This window comes from Sapajus apella, unplaced genomic scaffold (genome assembly GCF_009761245.1).
Source record: "Sapajus apella isolate SASKATOON/1434 unplaced genomic scaffold, GSC_monkey_1.0 scaffold22, whole genome shotgun sequence".
Lineage (NCBI taxonomy): Eukaryota > Metazoa > Chordata > Mammalia > Primates > Cebidae > Sapajus > Sapajus apella.
In genome coordinates, this window is record NW_022436962.1 from 25,233,662 (window position 1) to 25,252,499 (window position 18,838).

Genomic DNA, 18,838 nt, shown 5'->3' on the forward strand with positions numbered 1-18,838 from the left:
TTGTAGTAATTCTCGGGAGAGTTAATCTAAGAAAGTGGCAGAGGCAATGGAAAGAATGGTCATATGTGACAGCGGCTAGGACTTGGAAATGAATGAACAAGGGTATACAGTGATGTAAAGGTCAGAGATGACTCCTGCCCTAGCTCAGGATGCAGCACAGATCTGTTGTTCAATAAATTAATATTTAAGTGAAAATTTTGGGCTTAAATGACTGAAAGGGTGGATAGAAATAGGAAAAGCAAGAAGTTATTTGAGATTATTTTTTAAATTATTGAGTTAGAGCTGCTAGCAGGATATATACATTGAAATGTCCTTAAAGAGTAGAAGCTGCAGAAATGGAACTTATAATAGAAATTGAGTGTGACAGTATAGGCAGGAATCCATAAAGCAGAAAGTTCAAAGGACAAGACCATTGGATATTGCTCAAAATTTAGAATAACACAATTAAGAGGATCTGTCAAGAAAACGGAATAGTGATTAAAGAGGTAGAGAATGTTAGAATAATGGAAACTGAGTAAAGAGAAAAGAATATTTACCAACAAAATTGGTAAATGAAGAAATGTAAAGAAAATGAATATTGAGAAAGGACCACTGGGTTTTGCTTTTGAAGAAACAGTTGTATTAGATGGTAGGTAAGATTGTAGGAAGTGAAGGAATAAGATGGGGTAAGCCTTAAGTATTGTCTGGCAAAGAAAAGGAAGATAGGTAAGTAGCCTGAGGACTAGCAGGCCAAGGGAAGGAATTTTCAGGTTAGGGAAAACTAAACATTTTTTGTAAGCAATTAACAAGTTGACAAGACAGAAAAATGAAGATGAACTTGGAGGCAGAGTGAGACAGAGTAAAGAAACATGGTAGTCAAGATCTGGAGCATCTGTGTCCAGTAAAACTGTCTGTAGTGATGAAAATATTCTCTATTTGTACTGCCCGATTCAGAAGCCGTGAACCGCATATGACTGTTGAGCACTTGAAATGTGACGCCTGGTGCAACTGGAACACTGAGATTTTAAAATTTCATTTAATGTGAATCAATTTAAAATTAAGTCACCACATGTGGCTTGTGGCTACCTTATTGGGAAGCAAAGATACAGTGTATAAATACAGCAATTAATAAGCAGGAAAGAGGGTTGGACACTGAGAGATAAGAGACAAGTCCCAGAAAAAGTTTGAAGTACAGGTGGTAGTGTTTAAAGGAGCTCCTAGTCAGATAATTTCATTCTTTCCTATAAAATAGGTGGCATCATTTGCTGAGAAGGTTAAGGTAGGGGGCATGGGAAAGATTTTTGGCCATCCCTATGGGGATTTCCAGTGGAGAATCTGTGATAGATGGGATGAATCACAGCCGCATTGTAAGCCCTCCAGAGTTGAGAGTGTGCATTTGTTTTAGGTCTCTGCTTCCTTGTCTGGTGACTTTTTTCAGTAACATTTCTAAACCTAAGAGAGAAAGAAAAAAAAAGAAGGGCAGGGAGAGCAAGTTTAGTGGAGCTCTTTGAAAGGCTGGAATGCTGCTGAAGTAAATAAATGCTGAGGATGAGATCTTAACTAAGCACAAAGCAAGTAAAAATAGGAAAAGACATGGATAAAGACTCTAGAGCCAGGAGGTCAAGATAAGGGTGAAGATGTCAGACTGTGGAAGACGGGCAAGGTCATAAAGTTTTCCTTTGTAAAAAGTGTAGATTTTAGAGGTAGAATTTTCAACAGGAAACAAGATAAGAAAGAAGCCTAAGAAATGTCTGTCTTTGGGTAAGAGGAATATATAAGACAGATGTACATATTTCCAAATTCTTGGGGAGGAATTTTAGCATTCCTTGATTTTTTTTTCCTCCAATTTGCTTGCAATATGGTCTTTGCTCCAGACTTACTAATTCAACTTTGAATGCTGGTCTTTTCTTAAATAATCCAGATTTGAGTAGTAAAATTAGGGTTTATCTTATCTATTTGCAGTGATATCCAAATTCATAAAAACTGAATTCAGAGCCAGCAGGGTCCTATGAATGCTTTGGGCAGCATCATGCTCTGGTTGGAAGTTTTCAGATTGTATGGAACAATTTGCACTCTGGAAACATCAAAATATAATATAGAATATTATCCTCAGAACTTTCATGTGATTAGTTCTTCTGAAATTGCACCTCCAAATTACTAAACTATTGATTTGACCATACTAAAGAAAAATCCTGCTGAAGCAGTGTCTGCAATATACCACAATTTACTTATTCATAATTGTTCGACACTTAATGCTAAGAAAAAAAGATACATTGACAAGAATTTTAAATGTTAATAAATGTAACAGAATCCGGAATTGCATTTTTGACTAGGTGCAGCTGGGAAGGAGTTTGTTAATCAGCAGATGTTTTATCACTTTTTAAAAAGTACCAAGTGTTGTGCCTCTCCTGCCGGCTCTGGTCTCTTTCTCCCTCCCCCATGCCCTTGTCTTCCTAATAACGAAGATACTGAAATAGTATGGTCTAAGAAAAAAAGGATACCGTTTTCAGAAAATATTAGAGCACTATAAGGTCACTAGCACTTTTCTTTTCACTCTAGATAATACATTGAGAAACATATTGAAGTAATTGGGGATAATCTTTATCATTTGTGAAATAATTACGTGTCCCATGTGACAATGATACCAAAAGTATACTTTAAATTGTCTATTTTTACATGGACCCCAAATGCTTAAATGAAGTGATTAGACATACAGATCTGTAATTTTGCCAAAAATGTAAATAAGAATTTACATGGTTTTGAGTTAGAGATTACAGGTCTTTGGTTTTTGTGACACTTTATTTAAGGGATTTCTTTATAGGATCAACAATTCTAGAACCTTTGTTTGCATTTTTTGGAAGGACAAGCACGGTGAAATAGGATTAGCTGCTTTAGTAAAGTGCACCAAAATACTGGTCAGATGATGAAAGAATCTTAAAATACCTTCATTTTTATTTTAATTCTTGAATTCCTTTTTGTCATGGAAATTTTTTGTATTACAGCATTTGGCATACATATGAAATCAGCATACACTAAGATTTTAGGGACTGACTCCTTTAATATATTTCCTCAAGTAACTATTTTTGTGCTTTTCACTCTTCCTTTTCCCAGTCCTTTTCCTTCCAAGATTGGCTCTGTTTTAGGTGAATTTAGGAGATACAGAGATGAAAGTTACCTTTCCTACCCTCTGGTAGCTCAGACATACAGTGGTTCTCAGAACGTGGGTCCCAGAACGGCAGTAGCCACATCACCCTGAGGACTTACTAGAAAAGCAAATTCTCAAGCCCTAACCCAGTCCTTCAGAATCAGAATTCTGGGCGATGGGACTCAGAAATCTCCGTTTTCACCAGCCCTCCAGGGAATTCTGATGCACACTCAAGTTAAGAACCACTGGTCTAATGACTGAAACTTTATACCTTCCTTATTTTTTTAATTAAGATATAAGTCACATACCTAAAAATTTACCACTTTAAAGTATACATTTCAGTGTAGTGTATTCACAAGATTGTGCAAACATCACCATTATCTAATTCTTTAACATTTTCATCATCCAAAAATAAAGTCCATACCTATTAACAGTCACTCCCCATCCTCTGTCTCCACCCCTCAGCTCCTGGAAACCACTAACCTACATTTTGTCTCTATGGATTTGCCTCTCCTCGATATTTCATATAAATGGAATCATAAAATATGTGGCCTTTTGTTCCTGTTTTTCACTTAGTGCAGTGTTTTCAAGGTTCATCCATGTTGTAGCATGTATCAGTGCTGCCTTATTTTTATAGCTGAATCATATTCTGTTGAATAGATTTACACATGTTGTTTGTCCACTCATCAGTTAATGGACATTTAGGTTGTTTCTACTTTTGGCAGTTATGAAGAAGAATTCATGTACAGGTTTTTGTATGCACCAATTTTCTCCCAGATATATACAGTCACTTCTCATTATTTGTGGTAGTTCTGTTCATAAAGTCACTGCAAACACTGCATTAGTCAGTACTGTCTTACTGGTTTTAGGAGAAATGCAGGATTAGGTTCCTGTAAACCTCTGGTCACATTTTCATCAATTGATCAATACACAACCTTGTTTCATGTGTGTTTCTTTTTAAAGACATCTTACATTTATTGCAGATTCATTAACATGGAGTGCATGTCTAACAGCGCTATAACTCATTCCTGCACAAAGCAGTTTACCTAACTAGGTATATTTTCACCACAAGGCCTGTCACAGCCTTCTTGCACTTAGAAAGAGTGAGGCAGTACTTCAGCATTACACCTGGAGGCTATTTGAAACAGTGAAATCACCAAAAAAAAAAAAGCACAAAATGTGAAAAATGTGGCACTAAATAGACTGCAAAAGGGAGACTTGTTTACAGTATGAGAGCCAAACACAAGAGGGTAGGCTTGTTTGGGTGACTCACATTTTTCACCACTCTGCCAATTCACATGTCTGAATGACTGTGAAAGCACTGTGGGGATTATTTGGGGGTAACAAATAATTTATAGTGAATAGTCATATTCACAAATACAGAATCCGCAAATAATGAGGATCAAGTGTACTGGGAGTGGAATTGTCACATGGTAGTTCTACATTTAATATTTTGAGGAACCGCCAAGCTGTTTTTTGCAGAAGCTAAAGCATTTTACATTTTACATTCCCCCTAGCAGTATTTAAGGGGTCCAGTTTCTCCATGTCCTTGACAACACTTGTTATTTTCTGTTTGTTTGAAATAGAATGGTGGATGTGAGGTGATATCTAATAAGATATCACTTATAAGTGGTTTTGATTTGTAGTTCCCTAAATCACTAATGACGCTGAGCATATTTTATGTGCATATTGGCCATTTGTATATCTTCTTTAGAAAATTGTCTATTCAAACATTTTACCTCTTTTAAATTGGATTATTTGTCTTTTTATTGTTGGGTTGTAAGAGCTTTTAAATATATATTCTGAATACTAGACTCTTAAGATATATGACTTGCAAATATTTTCTCCCATTCTGTGAGTGTTTTCATTTTCTTGATAATGTCTTTTGATCTTCAAAAGTTTATTTTGATGAAGTCCAATTTTATACTTTTTTCTTTGTTTATGCTTTTGAAATACTTGAAACTATTCTCTTCATATTTAATCAGTAAATCTACTAAAAGAATTGGATACATGTTTTCATTACCAAAGTCATGAAGAGTTAGATTTCATGGTTAGAATTCACAATAAATTATCATGGTTTCAGTAAATTATCACTTTTTGCTAAGGGATGTCATTTGTAAAATTAAAACATTTGTTTGCAGGTATTTAAAAGCCTTTTATGTTGTGGTTGTGGGTTTTAAATGCTGACATCATGAGGGTCATACATTTATAAAAAGTAGTGTCAAATTTATTTAACTGCTGCTTTTGTTTAAGAAAATTGAAGAAAAACACTTACAACTGCTCTAACATTTTAAAAGAAAATTCTGGCTCTTTTTAAAACCATAAACTTTCTGTCTTAAAAGTAGGATCTCGAGCCATTTTGTGAAAGAACACAAGAATCCCTGGAACTTGGAAATAAACGCAGATTGGTGTTTATTTGTGTTATTTTAAATATAGTAGCACTGTGTGTTAGAAAACTGAATCTGTAACACCTAAGTCAGGCTAAGCAAGCAAATAATATCAACTAACATGGCTTTAATCTACTAAGTAACTTAAAATCCAAAAGATCAAAGGACATTATAACTAAAAACAGTCCTTCACGCAATTTCCCTGTGGAAGCAGGAAAAGGCTAGAAATTACATGTCACCTTCATATCCTGGCTTGCTGACCTTGTGCTCAGATCAAGCCCCTCTGTATGCCAGCTGTTACCATTATTAAGACCTTGCCCCAAGGGGTTAAGTAGGAGAAAAACTCTCCTGTCCTATTGGAGAGCAAACACTGAAAGTTTCAGCCCCTAACATGCCTAATTCAAAGCAATGTGCATGTGCTTGTCATTCAGTCTGTCCTGCCCCTCTGTGGAGCTGCTCCTGCCAACTCATTGCTTTCTGCTGTGCTGTGTTCCTGCAGTCAGTTACCGCTGTTGCTACTGCAATCATTTGCACCAAACTGAGCCAGAGAAGTTCCCTCTTTTAACATAAAGGTAATACATTTACTCTTGCTGTGTGAATATGTGTGTAAGAAATATGTGTGAATTTGTTATTTGTGGAGAATTTATTTAAAGCTGAACTTTGTTTCTAGGATTTTATTTAAAATTCTAGCTCACTGTTTTTTTCAGTGTAAACTTTGAACAGCATTTGGCATTTAACACATTAAAATCTTGTGAAGTTTATTTAAATTATGTTCCAGCACAGTAAGGTAAGGTCAGCGATTTCTTAAGTTAATTAAAATGTCATGTCTTTGTGAAGTTGGAAGGAAACCTAAGCTTTAAAGAAGTTTGTTGTTTTGTACTTCGAGATTCTTATTTAACTACTATCTAAATCAGAAAATTTTGAAAATATGTGCTGGCTATTACCAGGTGATAGAAAAATAAAGATAGAGTTGTAGGAATCACATAAGCCACTTTTGTGAATTAAGTATTATAAGAAAATAGAAAATTATCAGCATCTTCCCTCCTATAAAGAAAGTAGTTTGGTGAAGATACTCTCTTGTGAACTAAACTTCAACAGCAAGTAATTCTTACCAAAGTTCATTTCAGATTCACAGCTTGGTACAGGACTTCAAGTTATATTTTAGTTGTTTAAATGTTTCATGCATTATATGGTAACTACAATAGTGACTACATTATGATTGGATTTACCACTAAAGTACAAGTCAAAATATATTTACTGTAATGACTTTTGCTTAAAATGAGAATGGATAATTTATTTGCAACTGGTAGAAAAATTCAAAATAGTTTAACTTGGGAAATATCTTTAAGTTTGGTAATACATTTAAAAATTAAACAGAGAAATTTAGTGAAAACTGAGATATTTCATGCACATTACTGACCATAAATGCCTTTATTCAATCATAACACAAGAAATAGAGAACATACTTTACAATTTTGCTAAAAATTTTTACAAATAGGTATTCTTGTTGAAAGAAAAAGAATGAAATATGTCCTTTTTACCCATAAGAAGGTTAATTTAGATCATAATATTTATCATTAAGAAAACTGTAGTTCCCTTTGATGGCTGGGAAATCACTAAACTATGTAAATAAGCTCTAAATGTATGAGTATTTCACTTGTAGGTAGTGCGTTTTCTACTTCCCATAGTTTTAATATCTGGTGACACAGTTCTGCTTTCTAAAATGTTAAAACAGTCTGATTGCATTATTTTATGTATTTTTTAGTCTTGCATCTCATAGATTATGTTAGATTGCTTTCATTACCAAAGTATCCAATATTGGGATATATTATTGATTTGACATTATTTGGAACTTTTTGTTTTAGTATTAAAAAATATATTTTTATGCTTCATATAGCTCACATCTTACACCTGAATTTTAGAAATGTGATCATGAACTGTTGCATTGATTATGAAAAAATGTGTAATGTTTGTCTGAAATGATTGACTTACAAAGTAGTTTAGAAAATAAATGTTTACCTTGCTTCAGTCTGGGAAATATGTATTATCAAATGGATTCATCTAAAATTTAAATCTAATCTTACTTGCCTTTGTAGTTTATATTGAACCAGTTAAGCCTTTTGGGGAAATCTGCTTTTCAGTGTTTGCCATACATCACTTCTTTACCTTCCGTTCTAACTGCTTTGAGTTCTGGGACTGGATCTGAGAGTTCTTGCTGAATGATTCTTATAACTCAGTGTGGCTGATGGGCAGCCTTGACATATAGTTGATATGAACATTTTTTTATTTTTGAAAAAATGTAATTCCTGATTACATTCTAACACAGGAAGCAAAACTGAGTTGTTTAGGATCAAGACACATGAGCTCCTTAGCCTGTCAGCCTTTGGAAAAGAATGTAAGACAGAGCAACTAAAATAAATTAGAAAAGCTAGACTTGAAGAAGAGGGTGGCTTTTTGTTCTCTCCATCTTAATTTCTATTCTCTCATTTTAATCACCATTAAACAGGCTTATGTATTACAGGCTCATATTTAGATTCCAAGAAAACTGTTTATAAGGAACACAGTAGCTGCTTACTAAAATGATTGCTAAATAAGGATATTTAACTGAAAAATATAATTTAATAATGTTTTAAGCGAACAAGAATTACATCCATAATAAATGTAATTTCAGTTCATCTAATATGTACAAGAAAGCAAACAGCAGAATTTATGAGCATTTATAGTAATCATTTAAAGCATAGAGAAAGATTTATAAAAGTTGCACGTAGGCTTTTCTTAAGAGTTAATTTACTGATTCAATTCAAGTTAGAATAAAGTCTTTATAAATTTGATCTTTTTCTAAGCTTGAAGCAAATCTCAGAGTTCTTTACATAAAAGGACATCTTTAATTGTATTTTATACAAATACCTTGAGTGATGTTTCCCAGGTTGCTCAGTAGACTAAAGGATACTCATAAGACATTATTTGCTAGACTCTGCAGGGAAGAACCCATTTGGGGAGCTGCTCTAAGAAATTTGATTTGCTACTTCTCAAACTTCACAAAACAGCAGGGAGTGGGGCCTGATATTAGATACTCAACATTTGTGGGAAAAGTTTAGATAATTCTAAGTGTGGTATTAAAAAACAACACACTACCATCTAAATCAAACAACTTTTAAGTGCTTTATGGTGATTGATCTCAGTTTTTGGCTTTATGAAGGACATTTTTTAAATTCTCTCACATTCTTTTGCCTAACAATGTGTGGGAGTAAAATTTTCTTAGTTTGATTTACCTCTGTGATGTTTTTTTTTTTTTCCTTTGGGCTGCTAAGTTTTGAGGTTTTGAGATGTGTGTAGTATTAAACATTCATGCTATATTTTAGACATGCGTGTGATGTGTTCAACGTTTGTTAAGCTCAATAATATGATCCTGTTTCTACTGGGGAAGAGCTATAGGGATACAGATAGATTGCTCAGTTGTAAAACCACCCATTTTGTGATTTTAGTTGAGACAAAATAGTTTCAAAGGAAATCTCATGGCCTAAAGACACACCTATCACACTTTAAGGATCCTGTTTATTCACAAACCATCTTGTAATTCTTATTTGGTGGGGATGTGAGGCTAAATAACAGTCCTGGTATCTGGAGGCTGTCTAACCCTAGAATTGGAAAGTTTAAGATGCTTAAAATGCCACCAGAAATCTGTTTTTTTCCTGGCATGGAACTTTAGGGAACACTCTTTTATTGGAGGATCTTGAGCCTTCATTTTAGAGACTGACCAGACATTGAGGATGTACTTTTTCTTGAGTGTTAAATAAACTCATTGGTCAAGTTAGCTACTTCCCACATTTTCTTCAAAAGATAAAAAACACAAGCGCTATATTGCAACTTGTTTCACATTTCCACAACATTGTTCTACATAAAGTCTGCACTGTTGTCTTGCTCATGCCAGTATCTTATTAAGACTTTCTCCTTGCTGCACCCTTGTCCCCACCCTCCCAACTTAAGAAGTACTGCAGATGAAATCTCTTCATTGTAATAACAGCAATAAAAAAAAAAGTAAAGATAGTTTAGAGTACCAGGTCCAACTGTTTTCTAATATGCAGCAATATTCTGCATTTCAAGCAGTATTTTCAGAATATTAAATATTTTGAGTGGCAGTTGCTTGCTCTTATAAATTGATCAGGATTAATTATATAAAGTATAAATCAGTGGCTCTTTGCTCTGACTGCATGTTAAAATCACCCAGGATGCTTTAAGAAATGCTAATGCCCGCCGGGCGCAGTGGCTCACGCCTGTAATCCCAGAACTTTGGGAGGCCAAGGCGGGTGGATCACGAGGTCCAGAGATCGAGACAATCCTGGCCAACATGGTGAAACCCCATCTCAACTAAAAATACAAAAATTAGCCGGGTGTTTGGCACGCACCTGTAGTCCCAGCTACTCGGGAGGCTGAGGCGGAAGAATCGCTTGAACCCGGGAGGTGGAGGTTGCAGTGAGCCGAGACTGTGCCACTGCGCTCCAACCTGGCGACAGAGCAAGACTCCGTATCAAAAAAAAAAAAAAAAAAAGAAATGCCAATGCCCACACTTCACTACAATAGGAATTAAATCAGGACCTCTAGGGCCAGGACCCTTTTACTATAATTTTTTTTTTTTTTTTGAGATGGAGTTTCACTCATGTTACCCAGGCTGGAGTGCCATGGCGCGATCTCGGCTCACCGCAACCTCCGCCTCCTCCTGGGTTCAGGCAATTCTCCTGCCTCAGCCTCCTGCGTAGCTGGGATTACAGGCACACACCACCATGCCCAGCTAATTTTTTGTATTTTTAGTAGAGACGGGGTTTCACCATATTGACCAGGATGGTCTCGATCTCTTGACCTCGTGATCCACCCGCCTCGGCCTCCCAAAGTGCTGGGATTACAGGCTTGAGCCACCGCGCCCGACCTTTTTTTTAATATTACCAAAGTGATTCTAATGTGCAGCCAGGGTTGAGACTGCTATGATAGACTTGTAATTTTTTTTATGAATATTCATCGTATTTAATGCATACATTAAGACTTGTGGCAGAGTCTAGACAAATGCTTTGGCTGGTTTTGGGGTTAGATAACTACTTATATAGGAGAACTTTGTAGAATTTTTTTTTTTTAATGGCCATTGGTTGACATCCCTGATTATAGAAAGTTTCTCTAGTTTTATTTTGTATATTTTTGGCTATACAATTTCACATAATTCTCCAAACTTAGGGTTCAAAAGAAATTAGTGCAGCTTCATGGAATTTAAATTCATCTGAAATAGAAATGCAAAGATATAAGAAGCCTCCCCTACCTCTTTTTTTCTGGCACTGATGCTCATGGGTATAGTACTTATAACTTGAGTGTGGAGAGAAGTGGTGAATATTGAATGGAATGATAATTTTTGTGGATGAACCTGGAAAAGAGATCTCTGAAAAGTGTTTTAATAATTGCAGTACGTGAGAGTGCTCTTGAATTATGGAAGATAAGTGTTCATGCTAAATGGAGGATATCACTGATACCATTTATTTGAGATTGAAAGAGGTAAACTTCATTTTATACCCACATTTCTGTTCCCAATTAGACCAAAGGAACATTGGATGTGAAACAAAATGAGAAAAATGAAATTCATGTTTCTACAACCCTGAAATTTCTATCACTCACCCCTACATATGTAAATTTCTGGTTTTACAACCTAACTCATTTCTAGCAGTAATACTTCTTTCCAAATGTAGGGCTATGGCAGATGTACTGTAATATCATTAAAATTATTTTACTTTCATACTTTTTGTTATTGTAACTGTGGGGGAAACTTTATCTGGAAACTTTAATTTTTCTTCTGTATCATTAAGCTGTTTGTAAATACCATGAATTTTGGAACAAAACATTTACAGTTTATCCAATATCTTAGTGCCTCTATCAATATATATCATGTATGCAATCATATTAACAGAGGTTATCTAAAAATGTTAGATGTATTTCATTTTCAAAGGTGGTGCTCATCATCATAAGTTGAAACTACCTACTTAATAATATAAATTGAATATTAAGAACAGTATGTTCTCATTGTAAAAGAATAGTAACCCTTCATTTTCATATTCCCTGGAAATCAGTTTGCTTTCTCATAGTGTGGCAGAAAGCTAACTAATACCTAGTGGTTATATAAGAAATATATATTTCTTATGAAATATATATTTAGTGGTATAGATCTTCAAATGTATAATGTTATTAGTTTCTTTGTGAAAATGGCTTTCAACTTACCGCAGTTTATGCTTAAGGGGAATACTAGAATTAACACCTTATTTTTGTATAGTCCTTTGCAACATATCAAATGTTTATAAGTGATTTGGTGAAGCTATTTATAAGTACTCTCATGAAGGAGAGCTTAATAGTAGAAAGTTTAAGAACTTAAAGAAAAATAGGAAAATGTAATTTGTCTCAGAGGGGAAGAAGATTCTAGCTCTTTATTTAAGATCATCCTTCTAGTTCCTTAAAAGTGTCTGATTCTTTCATTAAAGATCCAGATTTTTCTGTCAGGTCACATTGATATTATTGTTAAATAGTCAATATACTATATGACAACAAAGATCAATCCATTGCTTTGCTTTTTCAAGTCTGCAAAATATGATATATGGATGAATAACACCTTTCCTTAATTTAGGGAACTATGTCTCTGACACTTTTGAATGCTGAATTGTACCTTTTAAAGCTGTCTTGGGAAATATCAAATTCATAGGCTATTTTTCATGCGGACCTTCAGACAGAATTTTATATCAGTAGGCTCTAGTGGTCCTATAAAAGCTAGTTGGACTTGGCATTGCTCTAGAGACATATTGAGGTAGTGGAAAAGCCTTACATTTAGAGTCATACTGGTGTGACATTGAATCATGTGATTTGGATTACTTTAAACATATTACTTTAATATTTTTGACTCAGTTTTCTCTGTAATGGGTTTAATAATATATTTATAGGAGTATTGTGAGAAAAGTGGCTTGACATAGTGAGATGATTTTTAAAAGACATCTTAACAGCCCTTTGAAGGGAAAAATATTCTTAGAGACAAAGCTTATTTGATTTGGCTTTATATAGCCCCTTTGCAGAAACGCTTATAGTTCTTCATCAATTTCTGTCGGCATCTAGAGCACCTATTTATTTCTCTGTCCATAGCACTAAAATTTTCTTTCCTTTTTTTTGAGACAGAGTCTCTCTCTGTTGTCCAAGCTGGAGTGCGATGGCATAATCTTGGCTTACTGCAACCTCCACTTCCCAGGTTCAAGCGATTCTCCTGCCTTAGCCTCCCAAGTAGCTGGGATTATAGGCATGTGCCACCATGCCTGGCTAATTTTTGTATTTTTAGTAGAGACAGCGTTTCACTATGTTGGCCAGGCTGGTCTTGAACTCCTGACCTCATGATCCACCCACCTCGGCTTCCCAAATGTTAATATTAATAGGCCAACATCATACCAGTAATCATAAACTAGTCCGTCATTTTCCAGTAATCATAAATTAGTCCGTCATTTTAGGATAAGCATGAAGCAATTGTAGAGGAACCATTTCATATTAAAACAGCTTTGGTAAATAATGGATACAAGTCCTGCCTTTATACCTGATGGGAAAAAAGACTTAAGGTCTCTTTATATACCTGTCTTTGATATCTAGTGCCACTTGAGAGGGGAAAAGAAAATGTGTCTCAGTTAACTAGGCAGAGTGCTTCAGTCTGATTATGAGTTGCACTAAAAAGATAAAAAAATCTTAACAGCTGTTATTTGCATGCACAAAACAGTTTGGGAGTCACAATATAAGCCATAATTAAACTTGATTACCAATTAGAACCTCTGTTGTTAAATTTGTTCCATTTTTCTGCCTTCAATAGAAAAATGGGCCTTTATTTCTGTCAACTGTTATCATTTCCCTACTTATTTTTGTTCATTCTGCTTTAATTATGCATATCTTGGCACAACTGAGGCATATTCCCTTGTAGTTCCCCCACCTAGTTTGTGGTTTTGTCTTGCTATGCAAAATGTGTTCCAGGTATCAGCATTATGGTCACGTTGTTGGAGGCTTGTTGCCCCACCCCTGATGTACTGTATCAAATCTACGTTCTAACTGCATCTCCAGATGAACCTTGTATTTGGAAGCATGGTTGGCTACAACAAGGGATCTTATTTGTGATACAGTCTTGCCATTTTTTCTTAAGTTTGGTATTAGGAATCTGGTGAAGCAAAGAGTTATTCTAAAATACATCATCTGAGCCTACAGAATGCAGTTTATCAGAAAGCTCTCAAAACCTTGGCATCATGCTTCCTAGCTTCCCCGTTTGTCATCAGTATGTGACTTTGAGCACCTTACTTAGAATCTCTTTGTTGTTTTCTGTTGCAAAATGGAGTGGTAATGCCTGCTACCCCTGTTTTTCCAGAGGGCTGTTAGGAGGATCAACTCAAGTGAGATCATTTGTGAGAAAGTGCTTTGGAAATACCAAAGAGGCATACAATTGTAACAGTTGATGGGGATGAAAATGATGTTCCTTCAGGCTATATGAGCCCTGTGTTTGTTAAGGATAGTGATGGCTTTGCTAAGTGGTTACTGTGGTAATTGGAACAGGTCTGTGAATTCTCTTCAACAGTACATTTATATTTTACCTTGGCAGTTTTCTGGCCATATTAGCAGTTCTGACCGCCAATTCCAAGTAGCTGCTATGAGGTTTTCTTAAGGCTGTTTGTATTCTGGGTGCCATCTAGTTAGATTGCATCCTTTGTACAAATTGTGTGTCATTAACATGTTTTGGTGTATGATACAGTCATGTGCCACATAAGGACATTTTGGTCAGTGACAGACCACATATACCACATTGGTCCAATAAGATTATAATGGAGCTGAAAAACTCCTATGGCCCAGCCATGGTAACACTGTAGAACAACACATTACCTTTCTATGTTTAGATATGTTTATCATAATTTTTTATTATTTATATTTAGGTATGTATAGTAGACAAATACTTACCTGCATTGCAATTGTCTACAGTATTTAGTATCGTAACGTGCTGTATAGGTTTGTAACCTACGAGCAACAGACTATACCATATAGTCTAGCTGTGGCTACAGTATCTAGGTTTATGTAAGTGTGCAATGACCACACAGTGATGAAATCACCTGATGATGCATGTCTCAGGACATATTTCTATCCTTAGGTTATATATGATTGTCTGTTGACAAAATGAAATTATCATAATCCTGATAGCATTTTCAATGAGATGCAACTTTTTGTCTGAAGCATTATTATTTCCATTTATTTTCTAGATGTATATTTCCCAAGTTCCAAACAAGAGTCAGATGTCATTATTTAGAACCATCTAATCACAGGAACTCTGATAACACTTTTCTCTTTACATTTCAGTACGATTGAATTGTCTCTATATTTCTTCTCTGTATGTCTGTGTTAATGATTACAGGATTAGTCATGGATTTTTGGTTCATAGATACCTTTGGGCCATCAATTAATTGTCTTTTAAAAAATGTGGAAGCTGGGAGATAAGATATATGAAACCCTTTGTCTAAATAGTTTGTGTTCATCTGTTCCTGCTCCTTAGCTTCCTTTCTTTCCTGCTTTATCCAGTTATTTGATATATTGTGTAGGGCATCATTGTAAAATAGCAGTTCTGTATCAAAAGATAAACAACTTAAAATGTATCCAGTGAATGTCTAGTTAACTTTTAGGTAAAGTAATTTTGTTTTTCATTTTACATTTTAGTAATAATTACATTTAGTACTAATTACCTTTTGTTCACTCTCGGTCACCTTACTTTATATGTTGTTTTAGTAATATTTATGGTAAAAAAAGAAACTTATGTAATAAAAGTTGCAAGCAGTACAGAAAGTAAAATGTGAAAGTCTTTGCTACTCTTTTAAGTGGCCCAGTCCAACTCTCCAGCAGGAAACAATGTCAGCATTTTCTTACGTCCTCCTAGAAACTGTGTATGTGTTCAGTGTTATGTATATAAGGGTATTACAAGGTATATATATCTGTATACATACATAGTGTTATATATACAAGGGTATTAGCAATCTCTTATGTGTGTGTGTGTGTGTATAGTGTTTCATATATATATATATATACACATACGCACACACACACACATACATGTAATTCTATATATTACTAACCAGATGGATTTATATCATATAGATTGTTCTGCAGCTAAGTTTTATTTACACATAATGATGCTCTTAGGACATCTTTTCAGAGCAGTACATCCAGACCTAGTTCATTCCTTTTTGTTGTGCAGAATACTCCAATATGGGTATGATGAAATATAAGTTCCCTCCTGATAATAAGTTGTTTCTAGTTTTTGCTGTTGTAAACGTGGTGCAGTCAACATCTTTACACATTGTTCAAGTATATCCAAAGGATAAATTCCTAGTAGAGCTGTGGGTTAAAAGATAAAGGTACCTTAAATTTTTATAAGTGGTGCCCTATTGCTCTCTTAAAGTTGCATTAATTTGCATTTCAAACAAATTTAACTCTAAGAAGAAACCAAGACTTAGACTGAGAGTTTAAGTATTTTGATATAGGTTCTCAAAGTTAGTAACTATGAGAGTCAACTTTCAAACTCAGACCTACCCATGCTGTTTCTTCTAAGCTACAAATATCTGTTTCCATTTAAAAGCATAATTATGGTTTTAAAATAGGAAGCATCATTCCACGTTTTTATATTCTCATTACTCAATCAAGCAGTGATGATAAAACTCTTTCATTATAAATATGTAGCCCATTATGGTTTTCAAAACATTTTTACATTCTCAGAGTAATCCTATGAAATGTATACTTTTAAATTTAATCAAAGGATGGTTTTTGGTCAAAGACTTTGTAGCCCCAAAACTACTAAATCATTCTGGACATTAAAATGCTGGCCAAAAAGGTAAAATAGGGGATATGAGATTAAAGCCTTTGAATTTATTGATATTGGTATGTTATATTCACGAACAGCAGGAAATGCGCTAAAATATCTTGGTATGGGCCCATCACATCTCAAGCCAGTACTTCAATAATAGCTTTTTTTTTTTTTTTTTTTTTTTTGCATTCCCCTATGTGTTATGGCCCTGGATGGGAGAACAGGTGATTTCAACATAGCTGTATTATTTTTTTTCTTTTCTGAGACAGGATCTCACTCTATCACCCAGGTTGGAGTACAGTGGTGTGCTCTCAGCTCACTGCAACCTCCACCTCCTGGGCTCAAGCGATCCTCCCATCTCAGCCTTCCAATTAGCTGGAACTACAGGCAAGCAACTACTCTCAGCTAATTTTTAATTTTTTTTTTTTAGAGACAAGGTATCACTATATTTTCAGGCTTGTTTTAAACTCCTGGGTTCAAGCAGTCCTCCTGCCTCAGCCTCCCAAAGTGCTGGGATGACAGGCATGAACCACTGTGCCCAGCCTCAACATAGCTATCTTTTAAGGTTACTCATTATATTTTATCCAAAACTGATTTTAAGCTGTCACCAGAAGTATTACTATCACTGCATTCATAACCACATACTGTTATGCTTAGCACAATAGTGTGACAAATGTGAGGGTATTAACACTCTCTTTCAGGAACTCCTTATTCCATTCCTTTTTGTTATACTTCCTCTATCTCATGTTCTTTCCTGTTAGTTCCCTCCATCTTAGGTTCAGACTGGATTTTTTCCTCATTTGTCTCAGTTCTAAAGAAAAAGGAGGCTGAGCATGGTTGCTCATCCTGTTATCCTAGCACTTTGGGAGGCTGAGGCAGGAGGATCTCTTGAGCTCAGGGGTTCGAGACCAGCCTGGGCAACATAGGAGACCCCATCTCTACAAAAAAATATTAAAAATTAGCATGACATGATGGTACATGCCTGTTGTCCCAGCTACTTAGGAGACTGAGGCAGGAGGATTGCATGGGCCCGAGAGGTTTAGGCTGCAGGGAGCCATGATCGCGCTACTGCAGTCTAGCCTGGGTAACAGAGCAAGACCTTGTCTAAAAAAATAAAAAAAAGGGAAAAAGGGATGAAAGGGATGATCCTCAGGGTCAACTCTTGACATCAGAGCAAAATGCTTTCCTATTTTGCTGGTCACCTGAACACCTACCCAAATACATCCATTGAACTTAAATAATCCATAGATATTTTATAAAATATTTTTTTCTTTTTTTCTTTCTTAATATTCTTACTTATAGTTTTTACTCATTTATGAGGTCAAATTGATTGGTCCCATGTTGTGATTAAAGAAACGGAATCAGAGAACACTCATGTGACTTGCTTCAAATACAAGCCAAAGTCAGAGTTCAAATTATTCTTTATTAGTTCCTACTTCATTATAGGAAGTCTCCCAAGTTACAAAATAGGTTGTGTTCCAAAAATTCATTTGTAAGTCAGCTTTTTGGCATTTGAACTACATTTTACCAAGTGGAAAAAAAATGTTATAAATGATGATTAGGTCCCTGGCTGGCATATAAGAACCTATTTAACTCTTGTATGACTACAAAATGATACATTTGTAATAAATATACAAGACAATGATAGTTGTGATTCTGGTTACAAAGAAAAATATTTTTTTTTTCTTGGGATAAACAGATTTAATCAGAAGATAGGGAAACATGAAGATTGAGGCAGATCTAGGGGGTATTTCAGGGATCTTTGAAGGAAGTTAGAGGTTAATGGGATTCTGTCTGAAGGCCAATGTATTCAGTTCTTATGCTACCATAAAGATATACCTGGGCTGGGCATGGTGGCTCATGCCTGTAATCCTAGCACTTTGAGAGGTTGAGGCGGGCAGATCACTTGAGGTCAGGACTTTGAGACCAGACTGGCCAACATGGTGAAACCCTGTCTCTACCAAAAAATACAAAAATTAGCCAGGCGTGGTTGGCACACACACCTGTGGTCCTAGCTACTCCGGAGGCTGAGGTGGGAGAATCTCTTGAACCTGGGTTGCAGAAGTCACAGTGAGCCAAGATTACACCACTTCACTACAGCCTGGGCAACAGATCGAGACCCTGTCTCGAAAAAAAAAAGGAAAAAAGAAAAAGAAAAGAAATACCTGAGGCTGGGTAATTTATAAAGAAAAGAGGTTTCATTGGCTCATGGTTCTGCTGGCTACACAGGAAATATGGCAGCACCTGTTTAGCTTCTGGGGAAGCCTTAGGAAACTTACAATCATGGCAGAAAGTAAAAGGGAAGCTGGCCAGAGAAAGAAAAAGTTGGGGTGGGGGAGGGTGGACATGTGCCACACACTTTTAAATGACCAGATGTCACAAGAACCCACTCACTATCACGAGAACAGCACCACAAGGCAAATCTATCCCCACGATCCAATCACCTCC

At 35.6% G+C, this 18,838-nt stretch overlaps 1 protein-coding gene across 2 annotated transcripts in view; it reads left to right on the forward strand.

Moving 5' to 3' along the window:
* DISP1 (dispatched RND transporter family member 1) overlaps nt 1–18,838 on the forward strand; it is a 166,296-nt gene that overhangs the window by 81,571 nt on the left and 65,887 nt on the right. Inside the window, exon 1 of one of the 2 annotated variants that reach the window (XM_032289341.1) lies at nt 5,083–6,083. The exons of the other annotated variant lie outside the window; for it this stretch is intronic. The gene's annotated coding sequence lies outside the window, so the exon portion shown is untranslated. Of the gene's footprint in view, nt 1–5,082; nt 6,084–18,838 lie in introns of those variants that run through there. 2 annotated transcript variants of the gene reach the window in all.